Source organism: Macaca fascicularis, chromosome 8 (genome assembly GCF_037993035.2).
Source record: "Macaca fascicularis isolate 582-1 chromosome 8, T2T-MFA8v1.1".
NCBI classification, from domain to species: Eukaryota; Metazoa; Chordata; class Mammalia; order Primates; family Cercopithecidae; genus Macaca; species Macaca fascicularis.
Window position 1 is genome coordinate 42,898,708 of NC_088382.1, and position 15,593 is coordinate 42,914,300.

A 15,593-nucleotide genomic window follows, 5' to 3' on the forward strand; every position below is an offset into this window, starting at 1 on the left:
CAACTCCAAGACATATAATTGCCAGATTCACCAAAGTTGAAATGAAGGAAAAAATGTTAAGGGCAGCCAGAGAGAAAGGTCGGGTTACCCACAAAGGGAAGTCCATCAGACTAACAGCAGATCTGTCGGCAGGAACTCTACAAGCCAGAAGAGAGTGGGGGCCAATATTCAACATTCTTAAAGAAAAGAATTTTAAACCCAGAATTTCATATCCAGCCAAACTAAGTTTCATAAGTGAAGGAGAAATAAAATCCTTTACAGATAAGCAAATGCTTAAAGATTTTGTCACCACTAGGCCTGCCTTACAAGAGACCCTGAAGGAAGCACTCAACATGGAAAGGAACAAGCGGTACCAGCCATTGCAAAAACATGCCAAAATGTAAAGACCATCGAGGCTAGGAAGAAACTGCATCAACTAATGAGCAAAATAACCAGTTAATATCATAACGGCAGGATCAAGTTCACACATAACAATATTAACCTTAAATGTAAATGGACTAAATGCTCCAATTAAAAGACACAGAATGGCAAACTGGATAAAGAGTCAAGACCCATCAGTCTGCTGTATTCAGGAGACCCATCTTACATGCAAAGACATACATTGGCTCAAAATAAAGGGATGGAGGAAGATCTACCAAGCAAATGGAGAACAAAAAAAAGCAGGGGTTGCAATACTAGTCTCTGATAAAACAGACTTTAAACCATCAAAGATCAAAAGAGACAAAGAAGGCCATTACATAATGGTAAAGGGATCAATTCAACAGGAAGAGCTAACTATCCTAAATATATATGCACCCAATACAGGAGCACCCAGATTCATAAAGCAAGTCCTTAGAGACTTACAAAGAGACTTAGACTCCCATACAATAATAATGGGAGACTTCAACACTCCAGTGTCAACATTAGACAGATCAACGAGACAGAAAGTTAACAAGGATATCCAGGAATTGAACTCATCTCTGCAGCAAGCAGACCTAATAGATATCTATAGAACTCTCCACCCCAAATCAACAGAATATACATTCTTCTCAGCACCACATCGCACTTATTCCAAAATTGACCACATAATTGGAAGTAAAGCACTCCTCAGCAAATGTACAAGAACAGAAATTATAACAAACTGTCTCTCAGACCACAGTGCAATCAAACTAGAACTCAGGACTAAGAAACTCAATCAAAACCGCTCAACTACATGGAAACTGAACAACGTGCTCCTGAATGACTACTGGGTACATAACGAAATGAAGGCAGAAATAAAGGTGTTCTTTGAAACCAATGAGAACAAAGATACAACATACCAGAATCTCTGGGACACATTTAAAGCAGTGTGTAGAGGGAAATTTATAGCACTAAATGCCCACAAGAGAAAGCAGGAAAGATCTAAAATTGACACCCTAACATCACAATTAAAAAAACTAGAGAAGCAAGAGCAAACACATTCAAAAGCTAGCAGAAGGCAAGAAATAACTAAGATCAGAGCAGAACTGAAGGAGATAGAGACACAAAAAACCCTCCAAAAAATCAATGAATCCAGGAGTTGGTTTTTTGAAAAGATCAACAAAATTGACAGACCGCTAGCAAGACTAATAAAGAAGAAAAGAGAGAAGAATCAAATAGACGCAATAAAAAATGATAAAGGGGATATCACCACCCACCCCACAGAAATACAAACTACCATCAGAGAATACTATAAACACCTCTATGCAAATAAACTAGAAAATCTAGAAGAAATGGATAATTTCCTGGACACTTACACTCTTCCCAAGACTAAACCAGGAAGAAGTTGAATCCCTGAATAGACCAATAGCAGGCTCTGAAATTGAGGCAATAATTCATAGCCTACCAACCAAAAAAAGTCCAGGACCAGATGGATTCACAGCTGAATTCTACCAGAGGTATGAGGAGGAGTTGGTACCATTCCTTCTGAAACTATTCCAATCAATAGAAAAAGAGGGAATCCTCCCTAACTCATTTCATGAGGCCAACATCATCCTGATACCAAAGCCTGGCAGAGACACAACAAAAAAAGAGAATTTTAGACCAATATCCCTGATGAACATCGATGCAAAAATCCTCAATAAAATACTGGCAAACCGGATTCAGCAGCATATCAAAAAGCTTATCCACCATGATCAAGTGGGCTTCATCCCTGGGATGCAAGGCTGGTTCAACATTCACAAATCAATAAAGATAATCCAGCATATAAACAGAACCAAAGACAAAAACCACATGATTATCTCAATAGATGCAGAAAAGGCTTTTGACAAAATTCAACAGCCCTTCATGCTAAAAACGCTCAATAAATTTGGTATTGATGGAATGTACCTCAAAATAATAAGAGCTATTTATGACAAACCACAGCCAATATCATACTGAATGGGCAAAAACTGGAAAAATTCCCTTTGAAAACTGGCACAAGACAGGGATGCCCTCTCTCACCACTCCTATTCAACATAGTGTTGGAAGTTCTGGCTAGGGCAATCAGGCAAGAGAAAGAAATCAAGGGTATTCAGTTAGGAAAAGAAGAAGTCAAATTGTCCCTGTTTGCAGATGACATGATTGTCTATTTAGAAAACCCCATTGTCTCAGCCCAAAATCTCCTTAAGCTGATAAGCAACTTCAGCAAAGTCTCAGGATACAAAATTAATGTGCAAAAATCACAAGCATTCTTATACACCAGTAACAAACAGGGAGCCAAGTCATGAATGAACTTCCATTCACAATTGCTTCAAAGAGAATAAAATACCTAGGAATCCAACTTACAAGGGATGTAAAGGACCTCTTCAAGGAGAACCACAAACCACTGCTCAGTGAAATAAAAGAGGACACAAACAAATGGAAGAACATACCATGCTCATGGATAGGAAGAATCAATATTGTGAAAATGGCCATACTGCCCAAGGTAATTTATAGATTCAATGCCATCCCCATCAAGCTACCAATGAGTTTCTTCACAGAATTGGAAAAAACTGCTTTAAAGTTCATATGGAACCAAAAAAGAGCCCACATTGCCAAGACAATCCTAAGTCAAAAGAACAAAGCTGGAGGCATCACGCTACCTGGCTTCAAACTATACTATAAGGCTACCGTAACCAGAACAGCATGGTACTGGTACCAAAACAGAGATATAGACCAATGGAACAGAACAGAGTCTTCAGAAATAATACCACACATCTACAGCCATTTGATCTTTGACAAACCTGAGAGAAACAAGAAATGGGGAAAGGATTCCCTATTTAATAAATGGTGCTGGGAAAATTGGCTAGCCATAAGTAGAAAGCTGAAACTGGATCCTTTCCTTACTCCGTATACGAAAATTAAGTCAAGATGGATTAGAGACTTAAATGTTAGACCTAATACCATAAAAACCCTAGAAGAAAACCTAGGTAGTACCGTTCAGGACATAGGCATGGGCAAAGACTTCACGTCTAAAACACCAAAAGCAACAGCAGCAAAAGCCAAAATTGACAAATGGTATCTAATTAAACTACACAGCTTCTGCACAGCAAAAGAAACTACCATCAGAGTGAACAGGCAACCTACACAATGGGAGAAAAGTTTTGCAATCTACTCATGTGACAAAGGGCTAATATCCAGATCCTACAAAGAACTCAAACAAATTTACAAGGAAAAAACAAACAACCCCATCAAAAAGTGGGCAAAGGATATGAACAGACATTTCTCAAAAGAAGACATTCATACAGCCAACAGACACATGAAAAAATGCTCATCATCACTGGCCATCAGAGAAATGCAAATCAAAACCACAATGAGATACCATCTCACACCAGTTAGAATGGCGATCATTAAAAAGTCAGGAAACAACAGGTGCTGGAGAGGATGTGGAGAAATAGGAACACTTTTACACTGTTGGTGGGATTGTAAACTAGTTCAACCATTATGGAAAACAGTATGGCGATTCCTCACAGATCTAGAACTAGATGTACCATATGACCCAGCCATCCCATTACTGGGTATATACCCAAAGGATTATAAATCATGCTGCTATAAAGACACATGCACACATATGTTTATTGTGGCACTATTCACAATAGCAAAGACTTGGAATCAACCCAAATGTCCATCAGTGACAGACTGGATTAAGAAAATGTGGCACATATACACCATGGAATACTATGCAGCCATAAAAAAGGATGAGTTTGTGTCCTTTGTAGGGACATGGAAGCAGCTGGAAACCATCATTCTTAGCAAACTATCACAAGAACAGAAAACCAAACACCACATGTTCTCACTCATAGGTGGGCACTGAACAATGAGATCACTTGGACTCGGGAAGGGGAACATCATACACTGGGGCCTATCATGGGGAGGGGGGAGGGGGGAGGAGGGAGGGATTGCATTGGAAATTATACCTGATGTAAATGACGAGTTGATGGGTGCTGACGAGTTGATGGGTGCAGCACACCAACATGGCACAAGTATACATATGTAACAAACCTGCACGTTATGCACATGTACCCTAGAACTTAAAGTATAATAATAATAATAAATACAGAAACTTAAAAAAAAAAGAAAATACATGTTACTTCTACTTTACGTCTTTATTTACCTCTTCAATAAAATTTTCCATGTCATCCAATTTACATTTTGTTACCACCAGTCTTTCCCACCTAGGCTTAATTTAGTGTTATCTAAAACACTAGAAAACCAAGAATTTTGTCTTTTGTTTACTGCTCTATCCCAGTGCCTAGAAGAGGTCCTGTCAGATAGTAGACACTAAGTATTTGTTGAATGAACACATACAGCCACACATGTTAATATCTGATCCAAAGGAGTCACAGAGTCTGTTCCAGTGTTAAGAAAGTCTGAACTCTCTGATACGCCATTTCTATGAATTTCACAATTACTTAATTGCTAAGACATAGTGAAATTACCATCATCAAAAAATGCTGTTATATGAATCCTATACATTCACGTTAATTTTATTGTTTATAAACATATATAATATTAAATTCATAACTCAAACATTATCTCTATTTGTCTTTGATAATTATTATTCCTGAAGTATTTGTTTTATGCATATAATAAGAAATCAGCTGTTTGTATTCTGATTCTTCACATTTAAAGCAAGACTGAGCTGTCTTTGACATTTATTTTCACATGCTTCTCTCTTGAGCTAAACATGTTACTCAAGATTGATATTTTTTTCCAGGTTGAGTATTTAGTTCAAATATTTTATTGCATTTATTTGACCACTGCTTCGATTTGACTGTCGTAGACAGCCAGTGCACGTGACAGTGATAAAACCCAGGCACAAGAGAATACTTGTTGGGTCATAGGTGGTCAAGAGTATAGAGAGTTTTCACAACTTTTGTCTTCCTGTAAATGTGTATTAATAATTCTGTATGACTGACATTATTGTTATTAGCAAATCTTTGAGAGAGTTGAGAGAGAGAGAAAAAGAGAGAGAATAACTGCAATGGCAAGAGTTAAATCATGAGACTGGAAAACTCTTTAAACTAAATGAAGAAAATAATTCATGGAGTAGACACTTACCAGCTATGCCAAATGCTGCAAACAGGATCAAGAAAAGTGAAGATTAAAAAACAGCCATTGTCATTAAAAAATACAGGGACCATCGATGATCTCTTAAAAATAAACATTTTTATTGCAGTTGTAGAGTCATGAAAGGCCAACATGACGTTTGTAAGCCTTCATTAATTAGGGTGGTAGTCATGAATTAAGTGAGAATAATTTTCTCCAGCCTTGTTCAAGTACATGGTTGAAGGCAGGCAGACAAGGGGCAGTTGTTATAAATATGTATTTTAAAAGATGCAGGCAGAGAAGAGGCTGTTTGATTTCATTTGTATGAAATTTTGGAAACAAAAAGCAAATCAGGAAAGAGAAAGCAGAGATTTATTGTTGCCTGGAGCTGTGGGTGAGAACAGAGATTAACTGAAATGACATGAAAGCTCTCATTTGGAAAATAAAATGTTCTAAAACTGATACATGGTTGATGGCTGCAAAACTGCATAAAGTTATTTAAAAAATTGAATTTTACATGTCAGTGAATTTTATTATATATACAATATACTAAATAAAGTCTTTTAAAAAATAAACACATATATGATTTATACATTATAAATATTAATAAGTATGCAACTAGATTAATTTCCCACCAATAACTGCTTGTATAACTATATTCAATTTCACATTAGACATAATATATAACTTGTTGTTCTTTATTTTAATGGCTTATACTCAGTTGGAGATTTATAAATATGTAGCTTATTTCTTTAAAACGCAAAATTCTCACAGATCTAATATACAAGACCTGATGAATCCTAAGTGAAAAATAGATCAATAAAACTGTACATTTTACTGCATTTGTGAATTTAAATATTGTACAAAAACTTTAAAAAGGAAAATCTAAGCTTGAAGAAAAAATAATATCTTATCGTTAAAGGGTACAAACATACAATAAGTAGAGGGAATAAATTAAATGCTTGATAGCAGAGTAGGATGACTATATTTAATGAAATGTTATGTAATCAGGTGATGGGTACCCTAAATACCCTCACTTGATAACCGTGTATTATACACATGGCCTGAAATTTCAAAAAAAAAAAAAAAAATCATGTACCCTATACATTTGTACAAATATAAATAAAATAAAAATGAAAATAAACACAAGAAGTAAAAATGCTTCAAAATTACAACTTGTAAAATCAATATTATTGGTCATTTACCTTCTCTGAAATTTCATCCTCATTTTGCCCTATCTTCTGTGGAACTGGGGTATGCAAGAATATTCCTTCAGAATCTGCAGTTGAAAAATGTTTTTTGATTTTATGTTGTTTGTATCAACAATCACCTCAGTCAAACAATACTTATTAATCCTGAGTCGATGGTGGGGTCAAAATGTAGGAAAAGTTATTTATGAGTGTCCATTCTCCAGTGTGATATACACTTTCACGACATTATCAATGGCACATTGAAAATGATTGAGATACCAAATATCAAACAAAAAAAAATCAGTCTCTGCAGTTCCACAGCATAGTCCAGTTTCTCTTCTGAATCACACTGGAGCCCATTTCTCCTCAGATTGAAGGCAGTGCATCCCCATCTCTATTCTCCATCACAGAGTGGGGAGACCCTGAAAGTCCTGCTGCGTGTGGGTAGCTAAGACCCTGGGCCCTGACGCAGAGCTCAGATATCTCCTCTGCTAATGTCCTTGGCTCACCTGGCCTGAACTGAGAAGGTGTGACACATGAGAGGCACCAGCATGGGATCCGGGAAAGGGGCTGTAGAGGATCTCAGAGGTACGGGAAATTGTTCTCCAGGAATAGTCCAACCCTTTTCTGAGCAAAAGGAAAATAAATTTTAGGCTACTATGGACTTAGGTGGGCTTGAAGCCTTCCATGCTCAGCAAGGAAGGTAAAGGGAAAGAACATGGCTTGGCCAGAGTGCAGGAAGCACAGCCAAGGACAAAGGCCCCCTGAGGCTCATGGAAGCTCTTGGTCACTGGGCCAAAGGGCCACTTCAGAGTATCGTGTGCTATCCCAGAGCCCTTAAGGTGACAACTGAGGTTGCTTTCTGCCTGAGTTGGCTCAGCATTATGGAATCCAAGGGCCTGGGAAGCTTCAGCAGGGTAAGGAGAGGAAACACCAGACACAAACACACACAATGGAGCACAACTGCTTTGTTGTGGGGAAGCTTAAATTCTTTAAACCCTTTAGTAGTGATGTAAAGGCAAATAAGCATCATTTGGACTCATAGTGAAGTTCTTGAAACTGTCTCTGCATCACAGTTTTTTTTTTTCTGGTAGGATTTATTTATTATGGAGAAACAGGAAAATAGAAATATTAATTACCATTACTAGCAATTACTACTAACAACTTCTTACATACACTGCCGACTTAAATGTTTAATATGTTTGCAAATGAAAACAAATCAAGAAAATGATACTTTATCCTGATAATTCCATCAAAAAGCACTTTTTCTCAACTATGCATCTTTTAAAAAATACTAGATTACAATCAGTAGAGAAAGGGAAAGAAAAGCTTTAAAATGCAACCTGACTGTGTTGTGTAAATGGTGATTCTAAGCACTACTGAAGAACCTGTGGAGATCAGAAGGGCAGCAAGGCAAGGGGAGAGAGGAAAAGTGACACCACTGTAAAAGGAAGAGTATGTATCTGCCTTCCTGAACTTTGACAAATATCTTAAACTGCACATGTCCAGAACTAATTCTTTTTTTTTTTTTTTTGAGATGAAGTCTTGCACTGTTGCCTGGGCTGGGGTGCAGTGGCACAATCTTGGCTCACTGAAACCTCTGCTTCCTAGGTTCAAACAATTCTCCTGCCTCAGCCTCCCAAGTAACTGGGATTACAGGTGCCCGCCACCACTCCTGGCTAATTTTTTTTTGTATTTTTAGTACAGATAGGGTTTCACTATGTTGGCCACGCTGGTCTCGAACTCCTGACCTTGTGATCCACCCACCTTGGCTCCCAACCTGCTGGGATTACAGGCATAAGCCACAGAGCCCAGCCTTAACTCATCTTTTATCCCATTCCTTACCTAAAACCCCAGTACACCATGTTACAGGGATGAACTGTGTTGACAGTTTCAAAATAAAACTCTGGTCAGGGCTAAAACTCAGGCCTACTAGAGACTGGTACATCTGGGCAATAGAAATCATAAGATAGAGGCAGGACAGTGAGCATAAAGGCCCAAAATTGCCCTCATTGTCATGAGGTTGAGAAAAATCTAGTAGAACAATCCCAATTTGCATTATTAAGATATAATTCACATACCACAAAAATCACCCACTTAAAGCATAAGACTAAATGATTGTTAGTATGTTCACTGGTATGTGTGACCATCAGCATAATCAATTTAAGTTTCATCTTATTATGAAGAAACCCTATGCCCTTTAGCCATCACCCTCCCATACACGAGTTCTTTATCCCACACCTCTACTCCCTAAAAAACCCATTAAACTAAGAGCTGTTCCTGTTCTAGACATACCATACAAATAAATACACATGTAAATATCTAGTGTTGGTGACTGGCTTTATTTACTTAATATAATGGTTTCAAGGATCAACCATGTTGAGTAAGAGTGGATATACCACCTTTTGTTTATCCATTCTTCAGTTGATGGATATTTGGAATAGGAAACTCTGGACCTCTGTGATGAGGCTCCTCTACCCCTGTCCCAGGAGCATCTTGGTTTGTGATGGAGACTCTGTAGGTCCTAATTGGGCTCCAGGTGGGCTGGTGGATCCCTAATCCATGTGTAATGCTCTGCAATGTGTAGAAGTGCCCCCATCTCAGCAAGAGGTCGAGGGGAGGGGAGACCAAGACAAGAAAATCTTACCCAGAAAAGCCCAGCTTCAGCGAAGACAGAGTGGCAAGTTTGGGTTTTCCCAAAGGACAGAGAAATATTCTAGAGCAGTTTATATAGGGCCAAGGAAGCATAATACCTGGTGGTAGAGGTGTCTATGACCCAGAGCTCAGACTGAGCAATTCATTTAAGGTAGGATTTAGGCTAATGACTAATGTGACTGTGGAGCTGACCTTACTCATGAATACTTCCTCTCTCAATATTCCAAAACCTAGAATGAATAGGACAAGGGGATAATTAACTATTAGAGGGGGGTGGGCTGCAGGTGTCCTGTCTTGGGATGAGAGCAGTCAGCATGCCATGGGAATCTGAGAGTGGGCAGGAGCAGTAGACAATGGAAGTGATATGGATTGGAGAAAGGGAAACACATCGTAGAAGAGGGTGGTTCCCCAGAAAAGGCCCACATTCAAGCCTGGATATCATGGCCTAACAGAACAGGCATTCCCGTTTTCATGCCCCAAAAGTTGCCTTTTGGCCCACCATGACCCCTATCTTGTACGCACGTAAACCTTGAACTCTAGCATCCAGAAGCAGACAAGCAGACGAGGAGACAAAACAAGCAGATGGACAGCAGAGTGACATGGCAGAGAAAAAGAGAAGAGAAGGGGAGTCTGAACACTGAGAAGAGTTTGGCAGGGGTCAGCTGGAGAGGAGTCTGGCCACTTGATGCTCAACTCCAGGGGAAGGTCATCTTCCCACTCCATTCCCCTCTTCTAGCTCCTCATCCATCCCACTGAGAGCTACCTCCATCACTCAATAAAACCTCACATTCATCCTGACAGAGCAGGAGCATCATGGTCTTGGACAAGCACAGTCATTTTAAAGTTCACCTTGATCAAAAACTGCCTAAATCCAAAGGGCATCAGCCTAATGGGTAAGGTCAGCATGACCATAAACCACAAATAACATCTCCAACCAGAAACATTCCAAACCCCTCCCTGACCAGAAACATACCAGCCCCAAGATAACCTCCCCTCTCGCTGGAGGGATGTCAGCCTCAAGATAACCTCCTCTCTGATCAGAGACATTCCAACTCTGCCATAAACTTCTCCCCCACACAGAAACATTCCAAGCTTGTGATAAGCTCTCTCACCCTAAAAAAACAATAAATACTCTTAGTCTGTAAGAGACAGAGCTCCTGACCAAAAAAAAAAAAAAAAAAAAAAAATCATCCAGAAGGCCCTCTCAGGTTCATTCTCCAAAATAAACCAGTCTTTGACTGTTGGGCCACTTTTTGTGTTTCTTTCCTCTTTCTTTAACTCTTACAAATTCTTCAAGCCCATGTGTGACCCAATTCTTCTGGGCAGGAGCTGGAATACAGAAAGCTGTCACATTGGCCCTCTGCCCTTGCAAAAGGGCAGAGGGTCCACTGAACTGGTTAACATAAGCCTTATGTGAAAGGCAAAGTGGAAAGAGCTCTGTAATACTGGGGTTGCAGGCACCCATCTCCTAGACACTACCATGGGTCTGGAACCCAAAGCACTCAATCTGGTTCCTGCACCTACCTGTCTGTGTGCTCCCCATCACGTTAAGGGTTTGAGCAGTGTTGGCACTGAATGGGCAAGCCACACCCCTGTCATACCTCCTGTGAAGAGATCCAGGAACTCTCCTGTTTCACCTGGGGTCCTGTCCAGGATACAAAGAAAGGTGAGTTAAAAAGCAAAACTGTCGGCCGGGCGCGGTGGCTCAAGCCTGTAATCCCAGCACTTTGGGAGGCCGAGGCGGGCGGATCACAAGGTCAGGAGATCGAGACCACAGTGAAACCCCGTCTCTACTAAAAATACAAAAAATTAGCCGGGTGCGGTGGCGGGCGCCTGTAGTCCCAGCTACTCAGGAGGCTGAGGCAGGAGAATGGCGGGAACCCGGGAGGCGGAGCTTGCAGTGAGCCGAGATCGCGCCACTGCACTCCAGCCTGGGCAACAGCGTGAGACTCCGTCTCAAAAACAAACAAACAAACAAACAAACAAAAAAACAAAAAGCAAAACTGTCAGATCTGCCTCTTCTCTGAGACTCTGCCACCTCTCTCTCTCCTTCCTGCTCTGTTTCCCTCCAGGGAGGTCTAGCCATCACATGCGACTGGAGTAAAGCCATGGGGCAACCAAAAGCACCTTTTTTTTTTTTTTTTTGCTGAAAGTCCCCAGGACTGAATTCTGTAGGCCAAGACTTCAGACTTCCATTGGTGTCTTTTCTTCTCTCACAGTTTAAAACGGCTCTTATCTCTTCCTTTATAATGTCAAAGGTTTTGCTACATGTTGTGGCAATAATATTAAATAGAATGAGCACTTGGCTCAGCCATCAAAGATGCAAATCAGAACAAATACTTTTCGTTTGTTCTTAAATGTACCATCCCCAGCCTGACAGCCACAGGCACGTGTGGCCCCCAGCATGTCCTCTCGTTACCCCCTCCTGTCCTGGCTTAGGCACCTAGAGGTGTCCACAGCATGCACAAGAGGAACAGGAAAAGACTGTGGCTGCCACAGGGACCTAGCACAGCCAGCTACCTGCCCATTGTGCCAACAGAACTTTTCCTCCCCAGCCAAGGAATTTAGCCAGATCTGAACCAGAGGAAGAATACAAGGATTAAAGGGACCCATTTGCACTGAGCAAGGGGTTCTTCCCCCAGGACCTTCCCCTTTTGCCTCGTAAGCTGTTTTTTTTTTTTACATTTTCTTAGAGAGGGTTCCTACCCCCAGCACTCTGCTTATAATAGAGAAAATAATGGAAGAGTGACCCCCTACTGATAACTGAAAATTCAGCAGAGCTCATTTGAGACAATCTAAACAGACACAGCCCCTGAAATTCTTTGTCTGAAACTCGATTCCAAGCATCAGGCTGAAGTCCTAGTAAGGAAAGTCAGATTTGAGGGATCCAAAGCCAGGCAACAGGCACAATGTAGATGGGCAGGACCAATTCCTGCCAACTAAACATCCCCACCTCATGAAAGGTGGCTATGTTCCATGGCATAATGAGGCCCAGGGAACTCAAAGTTTGCCAACAGTTGGGAAGATGGAGGCATAGGTGAGAGTGGATAATTCCTATTCTCTAGGCCTTCCCTGCTTCATGGGTGCATGCTGCATTAGCACCCATGCATGGCACCTGCTAAGGTTGCCAGGACTTGGGGACAAAAAGATGGAAGAGAAAGGGAGGATGTTCACTTTCTCTCTCACACCCCGGGTTTTCACTGAAAGAAAGAAGAGAGTTGAGGGATGCCTCTATTCCCTATCTTTCAGAATGGGCGATCAGCTGTCTTTACCATCCCCAGCTTATACTCCTCTGAAGTATATTCTGAACCACTGGAACTGCTTTGACACTCAGAATGTGAAGGAAGAATGCCTCATAGCCCTCTGCATAAATTTTTGGCCAAATTATGGACTGGAAGACCATTCATTTCAGTACCATCAGGCAGTTGGACCTTTTCTGTAGATGTGAGGACAGATGGTGTGAGGCCCCATATGGGCAGGCTTTCTATACCTTGAAAGGTCATCCAGACCTTTGCTAACAGTGTAGGAGAGATCCAGCCCTACTGTTTGTTGTCTTAGGAAAGGCTGCAAGGGGTGAGCTAAGGGAACTAAAGATACAAATCCTAGAGGCACCCCCAGCAGAGGAGCCAGTTCCCTCCAGCCCTGCTCCTCCAGGTCCACCTCAATCTCTCTATCCAACTTCAGCCTCTCACTTACCCCCTCCTAGAAATCTTCACCTGAGACAAGCCCCCGTCTCACCCTTGCCCTTTCAACAGATGCTTCAGATGCCTGGTGAGTTTGACCCCTGTAAAGTCCAGATCCCCTTCTCACTACAGGAGTAAAAGCAAATTAAGGGGACTCTTGGCAAGTTTTCAGATGGCCCTGTCCAATATATAGAGGCTTTCCAGAATTTCATCCAAGTATTTGAACTCTCCTGGAGAGACATGGTGTTACTTTTGAATCAGACCCTGACAGACACAGAGAAGCAGGTTGCTCTTCAAGCAGCAGAGAGATTTGGGGATGAGCTTTGTAGCACGTATAGCATCAGGGAAGAAGGTGAACATTATCCAACTGGAAGAGAGACAGTACTAAAGAATAACCCTGGATGGGATCCCAATGGTGAGATGGGAGACTGGAAGAGGAGACACTTTCAGGTGTGCATAATGGAGGACTTGTGTAGGACCAGGACCAAGCCTCTCAATTATACTAAGTTATCCATGATTGACCAGGGAGTTGATGAAAATTCCACTGCCTTCTTGGAAGGACTTAGTGAGGCCTTGGTAAAGTCCCTGTCTATCTCCTGATTCAGTTGAGGAACAACTAATCCTAAAGGACAAGTTTATTATTCAGGCAGCCCCTGATATCAGGAGGAAGCTGCAAAAAACAGGTCCTGGGACCAGATAGTACTTTATAGAACTTCCTGAAAGTGGCCACTTCAGTCTTTTGTAATAGAGACAGGGAGGTCCAGGAAAGAGAGAGGAAATACAGGAAAGAGACAAGGGCTTTAATGTCTACCAAGCAAGCCCACAAACCCCAGAATTCCTAGGGTGTACCTGTTAACTGCTACAGATGTGGCAAGACAAGCAGATGAGCAAACGAGGGCTTTGAGCAGGGGCATCCGAACAGGTGAGCCACTCCCCTGCCACATGCCCTGTGAAGGAGATCACTGAACTCTCCTGTTTCGGAAGGCTTTAAAGCTTATGATGTAACAACTTCCAAAGTTACAAAGAGACAAAGCTGCTCATCTCCTGCTAAAGGATCATGGAGGGTAGAAGAATCAATAGACACAAGCTTGTATGCTTTTAGTCATATGATTTATTTTGTTTTGTGAAATTGAAAGTTTTAAGTTAATGGTGAGTTTCTTGGTAATATCCTTTCTTCATCTGATGGCTTTGATTTTATCACTTGGTTACTGTTGCAGAGAAAATACAAAAAAATAAAAATGTTAAATCTCCATTGTTAATAAAAGCTGTTATTTACTATTCAGCTATTGGTAGAGCACTTAATTAGTATAAAGAGACACTGATTACACTGGTGCAGTCTATGTCTGTGATTCAGGAAATTTATAAATCTAAATTTATGTTTCATAAATGGATTATAATAGCTACATTAAAAGGGAATATTATAAATTGATATTTATATTTTAAATTTACACAGTCTCTAAACTTTACATGGATAAATGAAAATCATCAACAAAGAAACAGAAGAAAATTATAAAGGAAAACCACAAAAAGGAAACAGAAAAAACAGCAATAGAAATATGTGAAAAAATAGGAAAGAATTACTATAAATTTTTCTCTATGTATCTGAAGAGGAAAAGAACTTTCGAAAACCCTCTGTGCATTTCCAGTGGGTTCTAACATACACTTGTTCAAAGACAAACTAACTCTTCAATCCTCTCCACTTCCTCACCCCAAACAAAACCAGTTATTTCTCTACTATAAAATGTGTCACTGGTAAAAGGTGTCACTATCCATTCTGTCAGAAGAGTGGAGGTTTTTTTAGTTCTCTCTTTTATTCTAACCCAAAAACATCCATCCAGTCATTACTCTAACAGATCGGGCCTCTGTCATACCTCTGAAAACATTTTTGTGCTTTTCCTCCTCTCCAATCCTGTCCTCATCACACCTTTCCTGTGCATTCAACAGTCTCTTAACAGCTTCACTACTTTCCATTTGTGACTGAATCTACTTTCCCTATTTTATCCCAGTGAAATTTGTAAACTGCAAGACATATAGTACCAAATCCGTTTCTTACCATCTTGAAAAGTACTTTACCTATGTTCTTGGTCATATAGAAGAATATTTAAACTCCTCATTGTGACATACAAGATACTTATTTTGGCTCATGGTTACCTACATGGATTTTACATCTCAGCATTCATAAACTTGCAAATTCCCAGCACTTTGGGAGGCCGAGGCGGGCAGATCACGAGGTCAGGATATCGGGACCATCCTGGCCAACATGGTGAAACCCTGTCTGTACTAAAAATACAAAAATTAGCTGAGTGTGGTGGTGTGTGCCTGTACTCTCAGCTACTCAGGAGGCTGAGGCAGGAGAATCACCGGAACCCAGGTGGCAGAGGTTGCAGTGAGTCAATATTGCGCCATTGCACTCCAGCCTGGGCAACAGAGTGAGACTCCATCTCAAAACAAAAACAAAAACAAAAACAAAAAAGCCAAAATTTTGTAAATAAAGAGGGGTGGTTTTACTTTTTAGCCTTGCTATTTTCCTGCTGTATATCAATAGCCATATTATTTAAGC

At 40.6% G+C, this 15,593-nt stretch overlaps 1 protein-coding gene across 2 annotated transcripts in view; it reads right to left on the reverse strand.

Annotated features, from left to right (window-relative positions):
- Positions 1-14,124: 14,124 nt before the first annotated feature.
- The window catches only part of LOC102123198 (A disintegrin and metallopeptidase domain 3), an 86,468-nt gene continuing 84,999 nt past the window's right edge, over positions 14,125-15,593 (reverse strand). The window contains exon 20 of one of the 2 annotated variants that reach the window (XM_073999974.1): positions 14,125-14,241. The gene's annotated coding sequence lies outside the window, so the exon portion shown is untranslated. The remainder of the gene's footprint in view (positions 14,242-15,593) is intronic. The other variant, XM_045398176.2, reaches the window with a different exon arrangement.